This window comes from Pteropus alecto, unplaced genomic scaffold (assembly GCF_000325575.1).
Source record: "Pteropus alecto unplaced genomic scaffold, ASM32557v1 scaffold103, whole genome shotgun sequence".
Lineage (NCBI taxonomy): Eukaryota > Metazoa > Chordata > Mammalia > Chiroptera > Pteropodidae > Pteropus > Pteropus alecto.
This window is the reverse complement of record NW_006436288.1, coordinates 3882885-3896024: the sequence shown is the minus strand read 5'-3', so window position 1 is coordinate 3896024 and position 13140 is coordinate 3882885. Positions and strand designations below refer to the sequence as shown.

The window sequence follows — 13140 nt, the reverse complement described above, 5'->3', positions numbered from 1 at the left end:
AGTTCCAAAAACTTCTGGCTTTTGTGTCTCTTTAACTATCTTGCACCACTTTCCCAAATTTGCTATACTGGAGTTAATGTTTCAGATCCTTAAATGTGCCAAGCTTTTTTCCAGCTTAGGGTCTCTGCACACCATATTTCTTCTTCCTAAAACACTCTTCTTTATCTGGCTAAAATAATCTGACATTAGCATAGATTTCAGTTTCTCAGGGAAAACTTTTTAGACTCCTCTGCCTAGGTAAAGTTTAATTTTTCTCTAATGACATTTTCTTCCTTATAATTACAAGCTGTGCAATATAGTCATTTGTGCAACAAATACCTGACTTGCTATATTGGGCATTAATTGAAATGCTCCTATGACTGAAAGACATAAAATGATCTTGAAAACTGAAATACCCATAATGTCGTGGGTGATGTTGAAGAAAGGCTGTCCCCAAGATGGTAGTGCCCAGAATTTCATAATAGAAATAGTTTGTGCAGAAACACACTATCCAAGGAGCATCTGAGAGCTTGCAGGGAAGTATTCATTGGGTTCTCAAGTGAGTAGCCTTTTTTTTCCCCCCAGGACTGACTTTGGAACCACATGAGGATCTGATGGATCCTATAATAATGTTGGTGGTACCCTATGAACAGCTCTCCAATGACCAACAAAAATCTGCTTGGTTTATGGATGGCAGTGCCAAGGTAGATAAACAGCATCTTATGTGGAATACTGTGGCATTGAGACCAGCAGATGCAAAGACCGATTGAAGAAGGTAAGAACAAATCAGTTCAATGGGCTGATTTTGCATGCTGCTTTCCTTATAGAGATAGGAGAACTCAAAAATGAAAATAACCCACTATGTTTGGGTTTTTACTGACTCATGAGTAGTGGCCAGCATTTTGACCATATGGTCAGGCAGATGGGCAATGGAAAACTGCACTAATAATGCATGTATGGAGCATAGCCCTATGGAACTTACTATGGGAATTTAAGGGACATGTTAAATTAAGAGGTGTTGGGGGAGGTATCAAGGAAGTGATACACGAGGAAAACAGTAAAAAGAACATTACAGGCAAAAGAAACAGCAAGTTCAAAATCCTTAAGACAGATGCATACTTGGCAGGTCGAGATAGGCTAGTTAGGCTACAGCCAGTACATGGTCAATTCTGAGATCAGAGAGTTTGCAAGAGGTCATATTAAATATATCTATTGTAATCCATGTTAACACATTTGTATTTCATTTTATATAAGCTGAGAAGTCATTGGAGAGTTTTGAGCAGAGAAATAAAATGCCATACTCTTAAAGGCTTTCTCTGGCTGCTGTATTGCAAATAGACTGTTGAAGGTTGTGGCAGGCACAGTGATGTTCACAAATACTTAATGTGCCCCATGCATTTCCTAGATTTCTTAGTTTTTGAAAAATTAGGGATCTCTCAAAAAACCCTCCCTTCTGATATGACCTGGAAATTTGGGGGTTCTCAAGATTACATACAATAACTTGCTAAAAAGAATCACCAAACTGGCTGAAAGATGCTATTATATTCATGGTTACAGTTTATTACAATGAAGCAACACTGATGAAAATCAGCCAAAGTAAAAGGAGCATGGAGTAGATTCCAGGATAGTTCCATGTGCAGATATCCCAGTTGATCTCTTCCAGTGGAATCATGGGTACCACTAACTTTTCCCAAAAATGATGTGTGACAATATGTACAGTTTATTGCCAGCCAAAAAATATTACCTGAAATTTTGGAGACAGAGTTCAATTATAACATAGGGGCTTTGTCTTGTTCATTGCCTATTTCAATGACTAGAAGCATTCTTGACAAATAATAACTGCTCAACTAATATTTGTTGAATGAATAAATAAATTCAACAAGTCAAGCATAAAAATAGCTGCTGGAGATAGAAATTAACACACAATCTCTATGACCAACAAGCTCATATTCTAGTGGGGGAAAAAAAAAACAAGTAAATAAGCATTATACAAGGAATGCTAAGAAACAGGTATACACAGATGTGATGCGAAACCAAACCTAGAGAAAGGAGATCAGGGAACACTTCGTAACGGAGATGATGCTTTTGTTGAGTGCTGAAATGTTGGCACTGATTATAGAGGACAAAGAATATTCCATGCACAGGGGATAGACAAATGCAAAGAGGCAAGAAAAAGTATTGCACATTTGAGGAACTGCAAGTAGTTTTGTATGGAACCAATAAGGGTAGAGAAAAAGGTAATTCTGGGAGGCAGCCAGGAGGCAGATCATGAAGGACCTTGCATAAGCTGGAGTTCTGATATAACTTTTAACATAATGGAAAACCACTGATACCTTTAGAAGTAAATGAGTTACATAGTCAGTTTGACATTTTAGAAAGGTCATTGATGATGGTGTAAAGAATGGATAAGAAAGATGTAAGCAAGACTAAGAAAAGTAAACTTTTGATGTATAATCAAATGGAATAATCAATAATCAAGGGCAAAAGTACTGAGAGTCTAAATTTAAAGAATGACAAGATGGTGAGAAATAATAAATGGAATTGAGAAATGTGTCAGATAGAAAAAATTAGTAGGTCAAGGTGATTACTGATTTGATGTAATGTAAGAAGAATGAATCCAGGATGTCATCCAAGTGGCTGGTGTTAGCGATAGATAAATGGTGTTACCAATCACTGAAATAATATGTCTTTATTGATAAAGATCAGGTGGGAGAAAAGCAGGGTTTTATTGGATAAAAGAGTCAAGGAAGAATCATTATTAGACATCTAAATTTTAAATTAGATCATCTAAAAGTAATATCCCATAAATAATCAATGCAAAATTGGAGATTTCAGGGGAATAATAGTTGAAAATCCTGAGAGTATATTTTGAATGTCTGTAGTGTGCCAATATTTTTAGATCATGGGAGAACCAAAACTTCGCCTTTTAGAGGTTGAATTTTAGAAAGGTAGCTTAAGAGTGAACATTGTTCAAACAGTGATTTTATTTCTTTTTTACAGTCACAGTGCATTCATTGTGTTTTTCTTTATATTTTTTCTTTTGCTTATTTACATTTACATTGTCCATTTTTCTTACTAATGTGGATACCCAGGGCATGGTAATTTCAGAAGTGTAGTTTCCCTCATTTAAAAATATTAGCTTTAAAATATTTTCAATTCTGTGGAGTGGATGTGTGAGAGTTATCAAAATTACACACACATACACAGAGACACACACACGCAGACACACACACACATCCACAAGATGAAATAACTTCAAAAGACTTGGTTGTTCATTCAAGCCACCTTAGCAGAGTGAATAGCTGCATGATCAATTTGGTAATGACAATCATTGTCATGCCAACAACTGGAACAAACAAGTTAACTGGACAGGAATCCAGCTCATCACCATGATTTGACAGTTTGGCAAAATACTAATTGTGCCTTTGTAGAAAGCTCCTTGTACTTTTTTTTTAAGTAAGAAAATGAGGAAATGATTGAGATTTCTATTTCTTTAGCAAGTTCTTCATCATCTCACAAAAGCTGAAGAGACGTTCTAATGGACAACATTCCTAAAATATTAGGATTCGTCGGCACAGATGCTTTTGGCAAGGCCTATCTCAAACTCTTCTTTTCTATTTGAAATTTCCACTGTACATTTCAAATTACCACATAGCACCACAGTAGCAAATAGAAGGCCACAGTTCCTGAAAAAATACAAATAATAAAAGGGAAGGGCCACAAAGGCAAAAATATTTTTCTGGAGATTCTTGCAATATACCAAGTAATGCCTTGGAGAAAAAAAAAAAAAAAGAAGCTGTTTAAAAAGACAGCAGCTGCTATAATGCTGCTTCATTACAGACCCAGTGGAGCAGAAGCAATGCATCCATTTTGCCTTTTTCTTCATTGATGATATCAATGGAGCATTAATGGAATTCTTAGAGTCTACTAGTATAGTATAAATTTAGCCTGAGTAAATCTCATATTGACTATATTTTAATACTATTTTTAAATGAGAGAAGAACTTCACTGTTTATTTTTTATATAAAAAAGTTGCATAAGGGCTATAACTTCAGATTCAAAACAAATAGTTAATGCATTTTTTAAAAAATTTCTATTACCTTTAGAACAATAGGCAGAATTTAAATCTAAATTAAAACTCATTAGCAAGCTTACTTCACTGAAATGCCACACAATCTTTCTCCAGTTAACAAGGTCAAGGTGCTTTTATTATTTCTAAATTGATTTCACTTATTTAATTCTCTTTTAACAGAAAAAGCTTAGTTTCTGTTTGTTCTTTCATTTTGTTAACAATATAGGCATGCTTTCACAACAAAAACTGTGCAATTTACTTAGCATTTATCTCGATTTTAAAAATCATGTCCAAACTATGATCCTAGGGGCATCCACTTATATAAGAATTTGGGGGCTAGACAGAAACCCAGATGTTTCAAGTGGATTTGCAAATGGCAAAGTGCTGTTTGTTAGATCTGCCTGCAAATCTATTTGCAAATGCAAATCCTCTTTCCAAACAGATCAGAGGTTTTTTTAGGTCTAGCAAAAATCCTTGAGCAAAGCAAAATGCTGATGGAATGTACATGTGACACTTCTGTGGGTTTCTATCCACATGCTCTTGCATCTATACTATGTATGTTCAGAGCATGGCAGGAGAAGACAGAATGCAATGACTTGTTTTCAGGGTTTGGAAGGCATCCTGCTGCAATTTAGGGGACAGGCAGAAGCTGTGGCTAATCCAAACATCTCCTTTTTTATCTCTATGTGAAATGACTTGGAGCGTACCCTATTTCTGCTGTGATCCCTTGATACACTGGTCTTATCTCACCAGACAGTTTCTGTTTGTCCATAACTACTAAGACTTCCTCTCTTACATGATTTCCTTTTTTTAGCACATGTCCCTCTAGTAGATCCACGTCCCAAGTGTCAAGACCATGTATGCAGCTCTCCACTGATCCTTGTCTATTAAGGTCAGTAACTCATTAAGATTTGTACTCTTCTTTATCCTCTGATAATAGGAATAATAATAATATATAGCAGTGTTCATGTATATTAACTCATTTAATCTTCACCACTACTCCATTACATGCACGCTGATTCCCTTCTCCTTGTCCTGTGTTACTCTAATCTAACACATCAATTTACACTAAATTTAAATGTGAAAAGGAGGCATGGCTTTCACCCCTCAAATGTGTCATCTTCTCTCCTTATGTTTTCCACTGCCATTATTCAAGCCCGGACTGTTGCCATAGCCTCCTAACCAATAACCACCACACTCTAGGCTTACCCTCCTCTAATCCATTCCTCTACATTCCTCTAAATTTTTGCTAAAATAGTGGACCTGAAATACATATCTAACCTTGTCATTATACTGCTTTACTGTTAGTCTACTAACTATGGGAGAAAGGCCACAATCCTTAGGATGGAATAGTAAGCCTGCTGTACCCTCATCCATCTACTTCTTTAGTTTCTTTTCTCAGGCATTTCTTCTTAGAACTAAATGACTTTTTATTTCAATCTTTCAGATACAATATTACTTCATGCCTTTTTAAAGCATGCTATTATGAGTTACATAAATTTGGCTGGAGTACCTTTCATCCCTTACCATCCACCCACTCCAGCTTCATTGCCCACAATCCCAACACATACACACATGCACATGCACATGTACGCACACACACAAACCCCTCAAGACTAGGCTAGATTTTCCTCATTCTTTAAGAGCCAAGTTATCATGGCTCACACCTTCCATAGTCTTCCCTAATGCAACGTCCAGCCCCAGGTTGTACTAAGTAGATATCCTCTGTGTTTATTTACTATAGAAATAGAATGAGGGTTTCTTCCTGTGAACTCTATGAAGGCAGAAACAGTGTTATTCTTCTTTGTTTCCCAGCTCTCTCTGTTGGCTACAAAAAAGAAGAAAAAAAGTCTCTCAACACATGTTTATTGATATTACAGATAGATACTGGATAATAAGTCATTCTCAGAGAAGCATGGCTTTGATCCACAAAGAAGGAATTCATGAATGAGAAACATAGGGATCAGAGTTAATGGTAAACAGGATATTTTGGGCCAACAAGGTCTTTCTCCACTGCCTTTAAAATATCTTGAAAGATCAGTTAGTCAGTTTAATTCTGATTGGGAGTGAAAGCTAAGATAATCCCTAGCCAGGCAAAACCTCAGTGAAAAAAATCTGAAATCTTTCAGTTAGAAAACTAGTGTCCTGAGGAAGAGTTTAAAGGTATAGATTTATATTTAAGTAAGAAAATCTGAGGCTGAATTGAACATGATGCCAAAAAATTGGGTTTGTTTAGTCAAAATAACATTTGATTCATCAGTAAAATATCATTTAAACTGATATTTTATCATAATAAATAAGAACCAATTAGTTGACTGAATTGTTTATTTTTGAAATCCCTTGAGGAGCTATCAAGAAGCCAAAGCCAGAGTTTATTTGTTTAGGGAGGCAGGTGCGTTTATTCTCTTGTGATGCAGAGATCAGCACAAGAAGATGGAGTTGTCCAAGACAGTGTGGGAGCACAATCATTGTGGAGATGGAATTAGAACATTATTTGATTTAAAAAAAAAAAAAATAGAACTGAAGCCACGATTTGGTGGAATATTTCTAAGTGATTTAAAATAGTAATAACTTTTTCCATCTTCCTTATAAGGCCAAATTATAACTATCACCATCTTTTTGGACCCAAATGTAACTGATTATGTTCAAAGATTTTTTTGCTTTAATCTCATGTATTTAATTACACAGTGGGTCTTTACTTAAATCTCTACTATTTTTCAAATTGACCCATATATTGGAGAAAACATGTATATATTTTCATTATCTTTAAGCCCTACTTTAAATGGGACACTTAAATTTTGACATACCAATATGGTAAGAATGTACAAATCTGGTGTTCTGCAAACAGTTATCTCCAACTGGTATCAAAGATATTAAAATAAATTCTAGCTAAAGTTTGATTACGGAAGTAATTGCTTAAAAATAATTTGTTGGAAAGTTATATCTATAGTCAAATATTACTTTTTGAAGAGTTACTTCTATTCTTATAATCGTTATGCTAAAGTTTTGACACCCATAAGAAATTCATTTTTTTAGAAATTGAAGTATCATCAAGAAATAATATTCTTCCATAAACCTTAAATAAAATATCTTGTTTCCTCTATAATTCCAAGAAATTTATCTACGGCCTTTCCACCCTGAATGTGCCCAATCTTGTCTAATCTCGGAAGCTAAGCAGGGTCGGGACTGGTTAGTACTTGGATGAGAGACCACCTAGGAAGACCAGGTGCTGTAGGCAAAAAAAAAAAAAAAAGATTATTTTGTATTTATTTACAAAAATAAATAATCTAGCATGCAATAAAAAAGATTAGGAGGAACAAAAAAAATTCCAAGAAATTTAAGTAGATAGCATTTTGTAACATGAGTTACACTTAGTTACAAACATGTTTTATAAAAAAGAAAATTTCTAAAAATTGTTTGAATCTGAGAATGTTTGCTCTTCTCATTTGCTTTAAAGCAGTATTAGAGAATAAATTTGAATGTCAAAGTTGGCCCATCATGTGGTTTTGAGCGTTAAAAGTAAAACAAATGTAAGTAAAGATTCTGTTGTAATATAATGCTATTTTTTTTTTAAAAGACATCGACCATAAGTCTTAAGATCCCTAAGTTGTTATTAACTCCCCCACACAAAATAATAGTCAGTTATATAGTAGGAGTCTTACTCTTCTAAAGTAGGGCCATTAACAATGGAATCACTTCAACTAACTTACTGATATTCATAAAACTTAGATTTTAATAATTTTTTAAACATTCCTTTTGTTGTTTCATAGTACCTGTCTAAAAAGTAAACATTACTGAATGTCTTTTATATTTGTAAATATATCTGTTCCCCAGAAAACATCATATCGTCCAGCAAACATGTGAGAAAGCAAAGGGCAACCACTTTGTGGTGCAGCAATAGTTCTCAAATGCCTGTTTTAGTGCTTTCTCGATAATTAGAAATTCGAATAGCTGGCAAGAATAATATTGATTAATTATTAACCTACATGTCTTACACAAAAATACATGTTTTCAAAATACATGGCACAATTAGAAGGATTTTTTTTATATACATCAATGCTATATATACAAATTCTTATGATTAATTTCTGAAACTTAGACAAAATTAAAATACCTGATGTTTTTAAAATCTTACTAAGAATAATAAAATATTTCCAAAAGATCCAACCATTAAATGAAAAATTAATAAAAGCATGTAGTTTACTAAACTGCAAACCTACCAATTGCAAAGGAGCAACTCTGTCAAAGGCTTCTTGAGCAATGTTGCAGGTTTTATAAGAAAACTATAGGGCAAAAATAACATTTTTAAATGCAACGCCCAAAAATTATGACTATATTTTTCAGTACAAAGAGAAATATACATTTCCCCTACCCCAAACCTTAGAGTACTATGTGTTCAAAAACAAAAGGTCAGGAACTAAGTACTTCAGTGACACCTTTACCTTAAGGATCAGAATTGGAGTTATACCTGAGGTCTTAGGTGAAATGAGTTTGACGGATTAGGTTCGGTTACTGGCTGTCAGTGCACTACATAAAAAACACTGCACATACAGAGCTTAGTGAAACCAGCTGTTTTCTGCACAGGAAAATTCCTTGATAGAGTTAGCATGAAGACAAATGAACTGTTATCCCTCAAGAAAGGTGTCCCTTTAGGTTAGGTTTGAGGTTAGCAATACCAAACAGTAAGAGCACTTGACTTCCCATGGCTGACAGATTCATTACCTTTGTAAATATTGAGGCTTAGCTTTGAATCCTGGGATTCTTCTTTGAGTTTCTAGAGAGCGCTTGTAACTAACCAATTATCAAACAATAAAGAAATTAAAATGGGAAAAGACAAGAGTGATGCAAATTTCCTTCATTTTCTACTATTTCCATTTATTCAAAGCCTTCTAAATATAACCTTGTTATTCATCATGATAAAGATCCTATAAAAACAAGATATTGTATTTTTATTTTTTTATTAACAGGTAAGAAAATGGGAATTCAAACAGAATTAATTCTAAAATGGAAGTGGCAGGACTGAAACTATATTGTTCAAAACTATGTTCAAAACTAGTGCTTTTTCCACAACTTTTTTCATATAGAATTATTTCTCTGATATCTATTTATTTTGTTATGATAACTATCCATTCGCTGTCATGTACATTGTATATTTCTACCAAGAAATAACAAGGGAAATTAGAAAATAGCTTGAATCTCTTGAAAATGAATCACAACAAATCAAATTTTATGGAAAAAAGCCAAAGCAATGCTTATGGAGAAATTTATGGCTTTAAATATTTTACTAGAAATGAAAAAGTTCTCAAATCGATTACCTAATCTTTCAACTTAAGGAACTAGAAAAGAAGCAAAGAAATAGAAGAAAAGAAATAATAGCAATTGGAACAATATGTAATGAAATGGGAAATAAAAAACAATAAAACAAGGGAATCACCAATATAAAATAGAGAAGGTACAGGTTATCAATATCAGGAACAAAAGATAGGACTTCATAATAGATCCAACAGAAATTAAAAATGAATTTAAGGTAGTATGAACAACATTATACAAACAAGTTTAACAGCATAGGTGAAATGAACTCCTACAAGGCATACTTACCAATTGGCACCAAAATATTAAAAATAAAAAATTAATAAGGCTACATAAAGTAAAAAAATTAATAATTAAATATATTTCCATGAAGAAGAATATAGGCCCAAATGGCTTAACTAGTGAATTTTATCAGACATTTAAAGAACCAGTTATAATACCAATCATGCACAACTTTTTTCAAAAAAATAGAGAGAGTATATACCAAAATATTTCAAGAGACCAGTATTGCCTTAATATCAAAGCAGGACAGAAACATCAGAAGAAAAGTGCTTAACAGTATCTCTTATAAGCATAGATGCAAAAGTATTTAATAAAATAGTACCAAATTAAATTCAACAAAAATAAAAATTTAAGACACCATAACTCTATAATCGGTAATGCAAAGTTGGTTTATTACCTAAACCACAATTAATATAATTAAAATAAAGTAGACAATCTATAGAATCATATCAAAAGACTCATAAAGAGATTTTGACAAAACTCAACACCAAGTCCTGATAAAAACTCATCACAAACATATGCAGAAGTAAAATGTGTGGTAAGATTAACACAGGGAAAGGACAGGGGAAAGTAACTGGAATTACACTGTTTAAATGTTCTTAGCTTAAACATAGAGTTAAAATGTTGATTAAAGATAAACTGTGATTAGGATACATATTGTAATCTCTAGGGTAGCAATTTAAAAAATTAAAACAAAGAAGTGCATCTAAAAAGTTGAGAGAAAATAAAACTAAATATTAAAAAGTGATCACACCAAAGAAAGAACAGAGCAAAATATAGTATATGAGACAGAAAACAACAGGATGTACTTAAAGCCAATTACCTCAATAATTACATTATATATTTAAGGTCTGAATATCCCAATTAAAAATTAGAAGTTGTAAGACTAGATTTTAAAATAATAAACAAGACACAACTGCATACTAAGAAGCATACTTTAGCTATAGACCCAGGTTATTTAAGCGAAAGGATGGATAAAAATAAGACATACAAAAAATTATCATAAAAGAGTTGGTATGCCTAAGTGAATATTAGATAAAGTGATATTCAAAACAGGAGTACTAGCAAATATAAAGGAGTCATGTCATAATCAAAGTAGGGAGAATTTTCAAAAAAATTAACGATTAAAGGATTAGCCTTACAACAAATTTTCAAAATATGTGAAACAGTTTAAAGATGACAATAATAAAATCCACAATTACAGATGGAGATTTTAACTTGAATAATTATAGAACAAGCTATCAAAAAAAAGCAGGTTAAAATGTAGAGATTTGAATACAGCATTCACCAAGGTGTCATTTACATAACATTTATATAATGCTATGTCTAATATTTGAAGACATAGCATTTATGCTCTGCTATAAAATAATTCTCAATAAATATGTGAAGATTGAAAACATACAGTTTGTATTCTTACCAAAAAAGAACTAAATTAAAAATCAGTAACAAAACTATATTAAGAAAATCCTCAATTTTGGCAATTAAGCAAAAATTATTAAATAACCATGGGTAAAAGAAAAATTATCAAGTGGAATTAAATAATATTTAAATTATTTTTGCTTTAGTAAAATATACACAATATAAAATAAACCATTTTAACCATTTTTAGGTAGACAAGTTAGTAGCATTGTTTATTTGCAATGTCTTTTGATGCACAGAAGTTTTAAATTTTGATAAAATTCAGTTTCTTTTTTCTTCTGTTGCCTGTGCTTTTGGTCTCATATTTTAGAAGCCATTGATAAATTCAAGGTCATAAAACTTTTCTCTGTGTTTTCTTCTAAGAGTTCTATAGTTTTAGCCCTTAAATTTGTGTTTATTCCAATTTGAATTAATTTTTGTATATGGTTTAAGGTAAGAGACTGACTTCTTTTTTTTTTTTTGCATGTTAATATTCAACTTTCCTTGCATCATTTGTTGAAGAGACTGTTTTTTCCTTATTGAATGGTCTTGGCATCCTTGATGAAATGTAATCACCCATATAGGTGAAGGTTTATTTCCAGGCCTCCAATCCTATTTATTCATCTGTTACTCTCCTATGTCACTACCAGTTTTGATTACTGTAGCTTTGTAGTAGATTGTGAAATTGGGAAGTGTAAGTTTTCAATTTTGTTCTTATTTTTCAAGATTTTTTTGGTTCTTTTAGTTTCTTTGAATTTTTGTATGCATTTTAGGATGGGAGTCTCTCTTTCTAAAAGTAATTCCATTGGGATATTGATAGGGATTGCACTGAATCTGTACATCACTTTGAGAAGTATTGTCATCTTAACAATATTGTCTTCCAACCCATGAACATGTGAAGTCTTTCCATGTCTTTCTAATTTGTCTTCTTTAGTTTTTTTTTTAACAAAATTTTGTAGTTTTCAGTGTATAAGTTTTACATTACCTTGGTTAAATTTCTTTCTAAGTACTTTATTCGTTTAGATGCTACTGTAAATAAAATTGTTCCTTAATTTACTTTTTGGATAGTTTATTACTACTGTATGGAAATACAACTAATTTTTGTATATTAATCTTGTATTTTGCAATTGTGTTAAAGTCTTTTATCAGCTCTAATGTTTTGGGGTTTTTTTGTTTGTTTTTTGCAGATTCTGTAGGACTCTGTACATATAAGATGTTATCCACAAATAGGGATAATTTTACTCTTTCTTCCAATTTCCACAGTTTTTATTTATTTTTCTTGCTTAAGTCCCCTGGCTAGAACTTCAATACTATGTTGAATAAATATTGTTTGTTTTTTCTTTTGTTTCCCTTGCCTATGGAGATATATCCAAAAAAGAAATTAGTGTTAGTAATATCAGAGAGTATACTGCCTACATTTTCTTCTAGAATTTGTATGGTTATGGTCTTACATTTAAGTCTTTATCCATTTTGAGTCTATTCTTGTATACGGTGTGTAAGTGTGTAAGAAGGTGGTCCAGTTTCTTTCTTTCTTTTTTTTTTTGCATGTATTTGTCCAATTTTCCCAACATCATTTATTGAAGAGACTATCTTTACCCCACTATATATTGTTACCTTCTTTGTCATATATTAAGTGAGTGTATAGGCATGGATTTATTTCCAGGCTCTCTATTCTGTTCCAATGATCAATGTTTCTGTTTTTATGCCAGTACCATGCTCTTTTGATTACTGTAGACTTGTAGTATAGTTTGATATCAGCTGGTGTGATACCTCCAACTTTATTCTCCTTTCTCAAGATTACCGTGGCTATTCGGAGTCTTTTATGGTTCCATATAAATGTTAGGATTATTTGTTCTATCTCTCCGAAAACTGTCATTAGTATTTTGATAGGGATTGCATTGAACCTATAGATTGCTTTGGGTAATATGACCATTTTAATGATGTTGATTCTTCCTACCCATGAACATGGTGTATGCTTCCATTTATTTATATCTTCTTTAATTTCTTTTTTTCAATGATATAATTTTCTCAGAACAGGTCTTTTACCTCCTTGGTTAATTTGATTCCTAGGTATTTTATAGTTTCAATGCAATTGTACA

At 32.5% G+C, this 13140-nt stretch overlaps 1 pseudogene; it reads left to right on the top strand.

The window, feature by feature from the left end:
* The first annotated feature begins 7170 nt into the window (after positions 1-7170).
* Positions 7171-7289, top strand: LOC112480361 (annotated as a pseudogene).
* The last annotated feature ends 5851 nt before the right edge of the window (positions 7290-13140 follow it).